At 40.7% G+C, this 14,009-nt stretch overlaps 1 long non-coding RNA gene across 1 annotated transcript in view; it reads left to right on the plus strand.

The window, feature by feature from the left end:
- Positions 1-12,627, plus strand: part of LOC146074581 (uncharacterized) — an 81,082-nt gene extending 68,455 nt beyond the window's left edge. Inside the window, exon 3 of the long non-coding RNA XR_014473436.1 lies at positions 12,581-12,627. This is a non-coding gene — a long non-coding RNA (uncharacterized LOC146074581). The remainder of the gene's footprint in view (positions 1-12,580) is intronic.
- Positions 12,628-14,009: the final 1,382 nt, after the last annotated feature.

Here is a 14,009-nt window from a genome sequence, read left to right on the forward strand (position 1 = left end):
ATCTCACACCATATGAGCCTTGATGCGTATGCATTGTGGCAACAATATATCCAGACAGATTTGTTTTCATAATCTCACAAAATTCATTGCGATAAAGATTGTTTATAACATCGTACAACATATTTGTGAAAAATAATATAGTATAACTTGCATATAGACAATACTTATTGCAGTAAACATGCAGAAAATTTTGTTATGACCGTGTTAATGCAACAACAAAAAAAAGGGAAAAACACAAGTCATGTCAAGTCAAAAAAATTTATTATTTTTATAAGTACGATTTTTCATGCTAATTTTACAAAATTTAAATAAGTAAAACATTAGTGGATTTAACGGATGTGTATATTAATAAGTCTACGATCTTAAGTGATAAGAAAGCTCTTAGCGTTAGTGAATCAATTACTGCAGATCAGATAAAAAAGGCAACTTTAATATATTTCATCTGTCAACACCTATGACAAGCAGATATTCAAGTGCTATACAAATCAAGGGCAAAAAAGTTGTCTGCCAGATGAGTTAACACATTTATGGATGAGCTCGTTCTCTATTCATGACAGTAACTTGGCTATATTGCAAGGCTATCCACAGATGCAGAACTAGTTGGTCTATTAATAAAACAAGGAAATTGTAATTAAATGTAAATGATTAGAGAGCTTATTGGCACAATTCTAATGGAAAGGATTTATCTTAGTAAATAAATCCATCAAATTATTATTTAATGATCTGTTGCCAAGTTTTCAACTAATTATTTTTTTTAAATTAAATTTTAAAGAGTCACACAGTTGCAAGGTACTATTTTGGTGGGTGCAGACTTTGAATAGCCTTTAGAAACACTCATGGACTTGCACTCGAGAGGCACAATGGCTGATGCAATGAGCATGCTAATTATGGCTACCACTTAAATCCAAGCACCACACCAGTTGGGCATGGAGATGATTGTTGGCAGGGGAGATGCAGAGTGCTGTGCTGCATGCTATCACACTCCCTTGTATGTGGAAAATATTAGGGCTTAGATCAGGGCTGGGCAATTGCGGCCCTCCAGATGTTGATGAACTACACATCCCTGGATGCTTTGCATTAGTTTTGCTATGTGGCCATGCTGAAACTGATGCAAGGCATGCTGGGATGTGTAGTTCATCAACATCTGGAGGGCCGCAATTGCCAAGCCCTGGCTTAGATGTAGCGAATAGGAATACATTTCTAATAGCGGTTTTATAAAATAAACAAATGTATTTAAAAAGTTTCAAATGTCTGCAATATTGTTGCAGGATACACTCTTGTTATAGCACTGTTTGCACAGCATACAAATTGCTGGAGTATGCATGTACTTGTATTGCACAATAACCGGCACAATAAAAGCAACAATTAAAAAAAAACAATAGAGAGAAGATCAATGTCCAAACCACTTGTTGGTCTTTGGTGGTGTCCCATAGAAGGACTTGAGAAGGTTTGATCTAAATGCCCCCTAACTTCTCCCTACCTTACCCTTGGTGTTTCTGTTAGTCCTTCATCAGTAGTACCCCATGCCTGGTAATAGCAGTGCCTGGTGGCGTTAGATCCAGATGGCGAATCTGGCCGGGGTGCCTGTGTATACAGTATATGTTTGCACTACATAAATGTATAAATATACCACATTAAATTCATCAACACATGTTAACCTGAGCAAAAAACACCTGTGTGTCCGAGACATAAGAAAGACTTAAAGGTCAGTGATGTTTACAGAGTGATCTGCATTCTTATAACATTCAATATGGCAAATACCCAAATCTCTCACCTGTCCCTCTACACGAAAATACACTGTATGCACCAAGTCAAAGTGTTACAGAATTCAGTCTGTCCAGCGCTAGGATATGAAGATATATGTGGTGGGTAAGAGGAGTTATCTTGAGCTTAAGATTCTTACAGTACTGTAACTTGCATTTAGATTACTTGCAAAATCAGTGTTGTTGATAAATGACAATTATAGTTTACCTACAGGATTCCTCTAGGAAGGAATGTGATGACTGATAACCTAAAACATACATTCTGTGTATTGTTGTGCTACTGTATTATAAATGGCAGCCATTAGCACTGGCGTTGCCTATCATTGTTTAAGGATGAAGACCACTGAAAGAGCTTGCTGCACTTTGGGAAGCACTATACTATGGGATTGATGTGCAGAATAGATCTTGTTTCAGTTTAGGATAGTGAGCAGGTGATGAATCAAGTGTCTCCCCAGATCTGCAGTAAAACAGTACAGTGTCCACACCTTGATAAAGCTGGCTTAAGCCCAGCGAAACGCGTTGGTGGTACTGTTTTGCTGCAGATCTGGGGAGACATTTTATTTATCACCTGCTCACTATCCTGACCACCAGGTCCCTTAACATTTGGAAAAACCATCGGCTTATTCCCTGTCCATCGGATACAAATTACCACGAGGTTGAGGGTCAGGCTTCCAACAATCGGCCACTCCCTCGGTTGGTACACAGGATCACATACTGCCGAATCACTTGGACTACATCAAACATTTGGGACTATCATAGTGTGGACGGTGCAGGACATATTGAAATCCCATTTGGGAACTCCCCCCATGTGAGATCTGGCCATATAGCCAATTTATTGGTACAATTTTATTTTTATGTGTTTGTATGTCAATTGTATTTTTTACATATATTGATTTATGTCTTTATGCACAAATGTGCATTTTAAGTGTTCAATGAGCATCAATTTTTAAATTAAAAAATTATCAAATTTTAAGTGGTATTCACTCATCATTAAACAAGAGCACTGCTATTTCTTAGTGCACAAACCTTGTTCTTTTCTGTGGGGACTGGCCATCCTCACCTCGGCAGCCGCTACATTAAGTACAGCACCTCTGTTTTAAGAGCTCTAGAAGGGCAACACGTGGTGCTGACCCTTCAAGTTCTTTCTCTTCATGCTAATATTATATGGCAATCTCTTATTCCACTGCTCCATAAATCCCCAACCTCATCTCCATTCACACACACATTTCAATATACTGCCATACCCAGGATTCAAACCCATAATCTGGTCACAGGGACGCCATCAGGCACTACTGTCCCGGGCCCAGGATCAGAAACAGCCACAGAAGTCATAAATTGCAGTTTGCATTCTCCTGAGCTGGACTCGAGTCTGCTCTGCAATACTTGTCACACACACAGTTCAAATGGGAAGATTTGCAGGAAACTGTCGGATGGCTTTTCCTATTGCCCATCTCTAACTTCGGGCGGGATGTATTAAGGGAAAAATGTGGGAAAACCCCCATTTTTCTGTGGTTTACCGCATTTTCAAATGAACTAAGAGCCGGCTGCTGCATCTTCGCCTATAGGCTTCATAACACCGCAGATGCCGACCCAACTCTGAGTCCTCCCCCTAGCAACATGTCACAGCCGGAGGTCCTTCCAGCTGCAGGGGGAAGGAGGCGGTGGTCAGGACACCGTGACCTGCTTCCCTGCCCAGGGATGTGACGGAGACCCCCCCGGACACCACATCACAGGTATCACGGGGGGGGGGGGGCTCAGTCACTGCGATGCTAGTCACATGTTAGTACATATGCAATATCATCGATGCAGTGGCGCGGCGATGTATCTTAATACATCCCAGCCCGTATACTACAATGGAAGCTGGTTTACAGTGATTGCGCAAGGTTTAAGTTTTACCCATACTGCATGCTTTTCCTCCTGAGATGGTAAAGGAAGGAGAAGTGATGTATTCCTCCTTTAGGTATGGGGTTGGCATGGCCGCACAGCTATTCCCCATCCCCCATCAAAGCAGCTGCTGATCATTTATTCCTTTTTAATACAACAGCACCAAAATGAAGGACAGATGCAGTATAAGCAGCTGTTTTGATGGGGAGGGGTTCTCTACTGCCAGGTCCCAGGGCTGGGGGAGGCAGAGAGAGCACCCTGCTGCTGTGTGCAGTGTGGGCTGGCACACATTCCCTGCCGAAGCACAGTGCGACACCAAGGGGTGAGAAGCAGGACTTAGACAGCAGGTTGCAGAGGGAAGAGAGAGCAATATCAACCGATCTCAGCTGCCTCCTCTCTCCCTAACTGCACTGCAGTGTGAGCCCACCTCCTGCAAAGCACACTGGGAACTTGGAAATAGTTCTCTGTGTGTTCCTGCTCCTAGGGGGTTATTCTAGTTCATTCTTTCTGACAAAATCCTTCTTAGATGGACAAAACCATGTGCACTGCGGGTGGGGCAGATGTAACTTGTTCAGAGAGAATTAGATTTGGGTGGGGTTTTTCTTCAAAGTGAGATCTATATTGCAGTGTAAAATAAAGCAGTCAGTATTTTCCCTGCACAGAAACAAAATAACTCACCCAAATCTAATTCTATCTGCACGTTACATCTGCCCCCCCCTGCAGTGCACATGGTTTTGTCCATCTAAGAAGGATTTTGTCAGAAAGAATGAACTAGAATAAACCCCCATGTTATCTTTGCTGCAGAAAGAGCCCCCATGGCAACAAGAGGAGTAGGTAGATAAATATTTTTTGGGGGAGCGAAGTTTGCTTAAGTGGTTGGTGAGAAACTAGCACTTCTGTGCAATATCTTCTTACTGCCTTAGCTCAGAGAATGCCGATACATGATATTGTTTACCGATATCGTTCACTCAATTGTGGGAATAACTTATAAACTAACAGTTATAAAACAGTTGAACAACATTGAACAACATCAAGCAAGGAAAATAAAATACTTATTACAATACTTTATCGAACTCTACTTAACCCCTTCTCAAACGAACGGTACTTATTGCCTAGCACGGCGCCAATCGCATAGGATTGTATGCCTTAAGGCATACAATCTATACAATTGAAAAGATTTTTAATTGTATGTACAATATCGCATCTTATGGATCTCATCTTATGGATCTCATGGATTTTATGCATTCATAAGATGCATGAGATCCATAAGATAAAAGATCCATCAACACCAACCCGAAACGTGGCGAGCGCAGCGACCTTTTCATACCCCCACTATCCACCTTGGCGTGGAGTTAACTCTATATAGTGTGGCGAGCGCAGCGAGCCACCGAGCCCGAAGCGTGGCGAGCGGACGTGTAATACCTGTGAAGTAATGCGCGGCCCCTCGCCGCTTCGAGCTCGGTGGCTCGCTGCGCTCGCCACACTATATAAAATAAACTCCACGCCGACGTGAATAGTGGGGGTATGAAAAGGTTGGAGGACACGTACCGCTTCGCTCGCCACGCTTCGGGTTGGTGTTGATGGATCTTTTATCTTATGGATCTCATGCATCTTATGGATGCATAAGATCCTTGAGATCTATAAGATGAGATCCATAAGATGCGATATTGTACATACAATTAAAAATCGTTTCAATTGTATAGATTGTATATTTCGTCAATCTCGTCCATGCACAAACACATACAGTAAGATGCATGCAATGCTTGCGAGATCGTCCCGACACATACAATCTAGATCGTGGGCGCCGTGCTAGGAAATAAGTACCAAACAAACAGTCAGATCATGCTCACCACAATGCTACTTCTTTTTTTTTTATATTTCTTTATTTCAGTTTTCAAATTTTTTTAGAACATACAAGACCATACAAAGTTTGGAGCATATCCGTGCTCCCAAAAATTTTTTTATTTTTTTTATTTTATCCTTATGGTTATGGTTCTGATTCTTTTCCCCTTTTCTTTCTTCTGCCCTGTCGTTCCCTTCTCTTCCCTTCGTTACGGACTCTATCGGTGGGTTTGCGTTCTTTCCCCAGCTACTTCCGCCAGTGCATGTCCTCCTCCCAGCCCCCCCACTTCCTTCTAATCTTAGCCTGTTGTCCGGTGGCAAATGTTTCCATTTTAAAGCTATAGTTTATTTTATTAATGGTTTGTGATATTTCTGGTGGTTTCTCTTGTTTCCATAGTTGTGCAATAGATGTTCTAGCTGCTACAAGTATCTGACCAACCAGATATTTGGATGTATTAAGCATCTCTGGGGGAAGACATGCAACAGTGCCCCCTGTGGGGTTAATGCTATTCTCTTTCCCAGAATGTAAGAGATAAGGTCTTCTATATCTCTCCAAAATAGCAATAATTTCCTACATGACCAAAATATATGTACTATATCTCCGGTCTCCTCACTACACCTCCAACACAGGTCTGGCTGGTCAGGGTAGAATTTATGCATCTTGGAGGGGGTCAGGTAGGAATTGTAGAAGAGTTTCATATATCCCTCAATATGTATATTTGATCTTGACATCCCCCATACCTCTGTAAACAGTCCAGACCATTGTTCCTCCTCAAGTGAGAATCCCAATTCCCATTCCCATTTATTTTGTTGTGTGGTTTTATTTATATAATTTGCATTTAGAATGATTTTATACCATTTTGTAATTCCTCCTCTTTTTCTCATTTTCTTTCTTTCTTTATTATGTCTGTTGTTAGCAGATCCTGAGAGAAGGTTTTTAGCCAATGTCTGATTTGCAAATATGTATAAAAATCAGTGGTTTTTATATTGTACTTTTGTTTAATTTGAGTGAAGGACAATATATGCCCGTCTTTATAAAGATCACTTATAGATTTAATCCCCATGTCTTTCCAGTTGTTTAGATCTATATTTGGGATTATTTTCATGAGTGCATCTAGTGATATATATACTATTGGGACTTGGGGCAACCCCTGTTTTTTTATACAGATTTCCCATGCCTTCAGTGTGTTTCTAGTTGCTCTTAATGTTAGATCTGATAGTCTCCTATGTTGTTTTGGAAGCCAGATGATATCTTTTAATGGGATATCTCCTGAGAGGCTTTGTTCTATTTGTACACTAGGTTTTTGGTTGCCTACTTCATTCCATTCACTGATATGGTTCAAGAGAGCTGCAATTTGGTATGCTTCTAAATCTGGGAATTCCATTCCGCCTTTTGTTTTAGGGAGTGTCATTTTTTTTGCTATCTTTGGTCTGGCCTTTTTCCATACATACTGGTTAAATTCTGAGTGAAATCTCTGTATCCAGTATTTAGGGAGAAATCTGGGTATAGCCCTAAAAAGATATAGTATTTTGGGCAGAAAGAGCATTTTTATAGCCGCAATCCTTCCTAGATATGTTATTTCATGGTTCATCCAGTCTTTCAATTTCCCCTTAAAGGAATGAAGCAGAGGTCCATAATTATATTCCAACAGGTCTTTTTCCCTAGCTACTAACTGTACCCCCAGATATTTTACTGTATTAATCTTCCAATTGTATCTGAAATTTTGTTTAAGATTTATCAAGTCCTCGGCCTGAATATTTATCGGTAATATCTCTGTTTTAGTCTCATTTAATTTATAGTAAGATACTTCCGAGTATTCTCTGAATATTGTCCCTATATTTATCAAAGAGCTTTCTGGGTCTGTCAAAAAAAGAAGAATGTCATCCGCATATAGCAGTATTTTATTTTGAATATTTTTTATTATAGGGCCTTGGATATCTTCCATTTTTCTTATTGTTTCGGCCAGTGGCTTCATAGCAAGGGCAACGATAATCGGGGATAGGGGACACCCCTGTTTTGTTCTGTTAGTTATTTGGAATGTCCTTGATATAAAGCCATTGCAGTAAACATGAGCGGTTGGTGCTGAGTAGAGAGCCATAATTGCTGACAAAAAATCCCCACTAATTCCATATTTCTGGAGCGCCATTTCCATGTACCCCCAGTGGAGCCTGTCAAAGGCTTTCTCCCCATCAACTGACATTACCAACAGGGGTTCCCTATCAGCAAGATGTTCCATTATGTTAATCACTCTTCTAATATTATCTGTGCCCTGTCTATTCTTGACAAAACCCACTTGGTCTGGGTTAATCAATTGTCCCAACATGGGATTCAATCTGTTTACAATCATTTTTGCATATATTTTGATGTCTATATTTATGAGAGCTATTGGCCTATAGTTTCTTGGTAGAGCTGGGTTTTTCCCTTCTTTGCTAATTGTCACTAGCCGGGCGTCCAACATCTCACCTGGCATTTTCCCTTGCTGCATTGCCTCTTTAAATACCCGTAGTAGCAAGGGTGCTAGTTCCTTTTGGAAGACTTTATAAAAGTTACTTATATATCCATCTGGGCCTGGTGTTTTATTTGGCTTCAAAGTTTTTATAGCCTCCAATACTTCGTGGATTTCCCAAGAAGCATTGAGGGCTACTTTCTGTTGATCCGTAATTACCGGTAAGTTAATTCTATCCAGGAATGATTTCATTTTTTCTCCAACAGAATGTTTAGTTTCTGTATCTTCTTTCAGATTGTATAATTGTTTATAGTATTCAGCGAATGTGTTTGAAATCCCCCAGGGGTCTGTGACTCTTATACCTTTATCGTTATAGAGTGCTTTTACTGAGTTTCTTACTCTAGCTCCTTTGATTTTCCTAGCTAATAGCTTGGACGCTCTGTTTCCTTCAATATAATTTTTTTGGTTCATCCTTTCCATTTCCCTCCTAATTTTTTTGGTATGGAGTGCGTCTTGGTCTATCTTTACTGAGTCGAGTTCCTGTAGGTATTTATCTTCTAAAGTTGTTTTATGTTTTTGTTCAAGTTTTTTAATTTTATTCTCTAAATCCTCCTGCTCCTTCGATTCTAGTTTGTTCAGTCTTGCGGAAATCTGGATAATTTTCCCTCTGATTACAGCTTTTAGCGCGCACCATAGATTGGTCAAGCTTGTCTGTTGGTTATCGTTCTGGAGGAAGAATTCCTCCAATGCGTCTCTTATCTGCTGTTTGAGGTCTATATTACTGAGGAGGAAGTTTGAGCATCTCCAGACTTTAGCATTTTTTCTTAATTCAGTCTCATTCCAGACTATAAGTACAGGGGCATGGTCTGACCAAGTTCTTGTGAGGATTTCTGCTGTTTGTATGTGTTGTAGGGTCATTTTGTCTGTAAATACGTAATCTATACGGGAGAGTGTTTTATGCCTGTTGGAATAAAAAGTATAATCTCTCATGCTTGGGTTTTTAACCCGCCATATATCATGTAGTTCTGCTTCGTATAGCATTTGTTTAAATTTCTTAGAGCTGGAGAATAGTGCCTGGGAATGTTTCAATTTACTATAATACGATTTATCTAGCTCAGGTTCTCTGACCAGGTTAAAGTCGCCCATTATTAGAGGTGTCCCTTCCTGAATATCCTGAAAGTGTTTCAGAAAGGCCTTTATAAATCTAGTTTGTAGGGAGTTTGGTACATATACCACTGCTATTGTTATCTTTTTACCATTAAGGGCCCCCTTTACCATTAGATATCTCCCCTCTTTATCTGTTATTTGGGTATCCAGATGAAAGTTTAGATTTTTATTAAACAACAATAATGCTACTCCATTTTTCTTATTTATAGAGCTTGATACGTATGCTTATGGGTATTCACTATTAGAGATATATAGGGGAATTACTCTAGAGAAGTGGGTCTCTTGTATTGCGGCTATATCAATATGTAAGTCGTGAAAGGTTTTTAGCATACTTTTCCTTTTCTGTGGGGAATTTAGTCCTTGTGCATTTATTGAAATCAGCTTAACCATTTGGGGTCCTTAGGAGCTTGCTACACCATAAATCTACACTTTGTCTGTCACACCACATATAAACATTAATGTATACAAATACAACATTTAAACAAAAACCCCCATGTTCCCTATCCCTAGCTCTTCCTAGAGCTCATATTGCCTCCTTCTTTGAGGGGGTTGGCAACCTTTCGTACCAACATTTATTATTAGATGCGAGTTAAATCAAAAGTATTTCTAAATCATGTCTTTCTTTACAGATAGAAAACAAGTAATAAAAGGGTGAGATCAAAAAAAAAAAAAAAAAAGGGGGGGGGGGTAAGGAGTTAAATAATAACTGAATAAATAAAGGTCAGCGTGAGGGCCTATTGATCGTTCTCATTCAGTAGGGACTTCTCTTCTATCAAAGGTATTCCTACTTTAAACAGAGTTCTCCCTCTCTCTCCTCCCCCCATCTCCCAGGTTCGGCTATTCCCTCAACGAGGGTTCGAGATATATACTCTGATGATCCCGTATTAAGCCACTGGGCTATCTCCTCCACCTTTATTCAGAGTCTTGTTGCAGACATATTTTCTTCTGTTCCCTGGGGGTTCATTCTCCCACATCTTATAAGGTTTTTAGTCCTCCTCCCGGGAATCCATGTTTATAAATATACAGTTGTCTTCAAAATTATTCAACCCCCACTGAAATTGAATGTTTTGGCCAGTTTGACATTGATTTTGATCATTCAGTCATCTTGCTTACATTTACATGAAAGAGGCACTTGTAGGTCAGAGAAATATAAACTTAAGTTTATAATGAAATAACCACAAATGTCTTTTCTGTGCTCACATCATTATTAGTTTTTATTCAACCCCCAAGTGACATTCAATCTTAGTACTTAGTACAACATCCTTTTACAGTTATAACAGCTTTTAAACGTGAAGCATAGCTTGACACAAGTGTCTTGCAGTGATCTACGGGTATCTTCGCCCATTCTTCATGGGCAAAAGCCTCCAGTTCAGTCAAATTCTTAGGCTTGCGCACTGCAACTGCTTTCTTTAAGTCCCACCAGAGGTTCTCAATCGGATTTAAGTCTGGTGACTGCGATGGCCACTGCAAAATGTTCCAGCCTTTCCTCTGCAACCATGCTCTAGTGGACTTGGAGGTATGCTTGGGATCATTGTCCTGTTGAAAGGTCCAACGTCTCCCAAGCCTCAGGTGTGTGACGGACTGCATCACATTTTCATCCAATATCTCCTGGTACTGAAGAGAATTCATGGTACCTTGTACACGCTGAAGCTTCCCTGTACCTGCAGAAGCAAAACAGCCCCAAAGCATAATTGACCCTCCGCCATGCTTCACAGTAGGCAAGGTGTTCTTTTCGTCATATGCCTTGTTCTTCCTCCTCCAAACATAGCGTTGATCCATGGGCCCAAACAGTTCTAATTTTGTTTCATCAGTCCACAGAACACTATCCCACAACTTTTGTGGTTTGCCCACATGACTTTTGGCATACTGCAGTCGACTCTTCTTATTCTTGGGAGACAGCAAGGGGGTGCGCCTGGGGGTTCTGGCATGGAGACCTTCATTACGCAGTGTGCGCCTTATTGTCTGAGCTGAAACTTCTATACCCACATCTGACAAATCTTTTTTCAGTTCCTCAGCAGTCACACGGGGACTTTTATCCACTCTACGCTTCAGGTAGCGCACAGCAGTCGAAGTCAGGATCTTCTTTCTTCCACGACCAGGTAGCATTTCAATAGTGCCCTTTGCCTTGAATTTGCGAATGATGCTTCCTATGGTGTCTCTTGGTATGTTTAACTTCTTTGCAATCTTCTTATAGCCATTGCCCTTCCTGTGAAGACAAATCACCTCTTCTCTTGTCTTCCTGGACCATTCTCTTGACTTCACCATGTTTGTAACCACACCAGTAAATGTCTAGAAGGAGCTGAGTATCACAGTCATTTTAAAGCTGCCTAATTGGTGCTTATTATGCTTGATTGGTGCTCGGTGACATCCACAGGTGTTTTCAATACCTGATTGAAAACACCAGAATTAACCTCTCTTCTTCAGAGTGGTAGTCTTTAAGGGGTTGAATAATTGTGGCAATGAAGAAACCACAAAATACACATTTACTACTGTGTTATATAAACAATTGATGTCAGTTTAGTTGCATTTGGTTCTTTAAAACGTCCTTGTAGGATTTCATTCTGAATACAATTCCAAATGTACACTATAGTCCCTAAACCCCTTTACAGCATTGGGGGTTGAATAATTTTAAACACAACTGTATGTATGTATATGTGTGACCATGAATGTATGGGGACCCAGCAACAAGTTCTAGAAGCGCCCCAGCACATATGTCTACTACCTCTTATACCACCTTATGGGTACAACAGTCTATTTTCTTCAAATGCCGGTTTTATAAACACTATTCCAGTAAAAAGAACTTCAGTATCAAGCTTTCCCCATCTTTACTCAGTTCCAAACGGAAAAGATAAGCGGAGAGAGGATGCGGGGAGGGGAAAGGAGGGGAGGCAAAAGAGAAGGTTGCGCGTTTATGTGATTTCAGCTACTATTATGAGAGAAAGAGTGACTGCATAGATAAATAAACAAATCAGAGGCTCCCTGCCATCATATATGATACTTTATGGGGGGTCCTTCTATTCAGTACATTAGTAATTTACAGTGTGAGTGTTGTTTTCCCCTATTCACTAAACTCTATACATTGTGTACCGGGTGACAGCACAGTGAACAAGACCAGATATTTTGTGAGCTCTCAGGCTGAGTGCTTATAGAATTCAGCCACTATTTAAGGGGCTGGCGGACTCCCCTCCGTGAGATATTTTAGGGGGTCTTTTCCATTCGGTACCACCGAGAATTACAGTGTAAATGTTGTTTTCCTCTATTTCCTAAACTTTTTAAATTCAATAAGTGTTTAAAAACGTAAAGACCAGAAGTGTTATTATTCCCTTTCCCTCCCCCCCCCCCCCCCCCTTAGGTGCAAAAGTGAAATAAGTCTATATATATATATATATATATATATATATATACTGTGTATATATATATATACTTTATTTAGTGACAAACATATTTATCTGATCTAAATCCTCTCTCTCCTTCTAGGCTCTAAAAAGAAGAAGAAGAAGAAAAAAATGCTACTTCTCATTTCATTACATGGTATACTCACCAAACTTCAAACATTCCTATAATCTCCCTGACACTCACCACTCAGCATTGCCTCTTCCATTATTCACTCCCCTCTTCTAAACACTCATGAGCTCTTTACTTACTTCTCTACTTGTACTTTCACATCCCATCACCAATACAAAAAAACACAACCATCCACCTATATCTATCTCTCCTTTCTAATCTTATTAGCTGTGACATATCACCATACCCAGGCCCCAACCACCTGTCCCACTCAGATTTAATTGCTTCTAAGCCTAAAAATTCAGCTAACCTCATAAATATCACATGCCTCCCACCACACACCAAACAACTTAAATGTGCCCAATTGAATGCACGCTCTGTTTGCAATAAATTAACATCCATCCATGATGTCTTCATCTCTCACAACTTCAACCTGCTGGCCATTACAGAAACCTGGCTCACACAATTAGACACGGCCTCGCCTGCAGCACTGTCAAATTGTGGTTTCCACTCACACCTCCAGGCCTGGTAACTGTAAAGGAGGTGGGGTTGGTCAATTACGGTTACAAGCTTTCACATACTCAGTTCTACCACCAGTTCCTTCACTCACATTTACATCATTTGAAGTACACTTCATTAGGGTTTTTTTTTTCTTTCTCTCTGCATGTGGCTGCTATCTATCACCCACATGGGCTTCCGAAATCTCAATTTTTGGAAGATTTCTCTGCCTAGGCTCCACCATTTCTTATCCTCTGACATCTCCACTATCATCCTGGGTGACTTCAATATTGCTATTGATAGTCCACCATCTTAACATGCTTCCAAACTCCTCTATCTAACCTCCTCTCTCGGGCCTCTCCCAGTGGTCTGACACCTCTACTCATGAGGAAGGCCACTGCCTTGACCTTGTTTTCATCAGGCTGTGCTCAGTCTCTGATTCTACCAACACTCCCTTCCCTCTCTCTGATCACAATCTCAGGTACTTATGTAGTATCTGGGCTGCCGATTTCTAAATCGGGTACATCGCATCGCATCGCATCGCATGCGACCATCGGATGCGATGCGATGCAATGCGATGACCCGATTTTTCCATAGGAATCAATGTTAAAATGGACTGAGTCCATTTTAACATGGAATTCAATGGGAAAAAGGGGTCCTTTTCATACCCCTACTATCCAAGTGGCCATGGAGTTGGATATAAACCTGTGGCGAGCGTAGCGAGCCACCGAGCCCGAAGCGTGGCGAGCGGACACAGAATACCGTCGCTTCGCTCGCCACGCTTCGGGCTCGGTGGCTCGCTACGCTCGCCACAGGTTTATATCCAACTCCATGCCCACTTGGATAGTAGGGGTATGAAAAGGACCCCTTTTTCCCATTGAATTCCATGTTAAAATGGACTCAG

Source organism: Crinia signifera, chromosome 4 (genome assembly GCF_055691185.1).
Source record: "Crinia signifera chromosome 4, ASM5569118v1, whole genome shotgun sequence".
NCBI classification, from domain to species: Eukaryota; Metazoa; Chordata; class Amphibia; order Anura; family Myobatrachidae; genus Crinia; species Crinia signifera.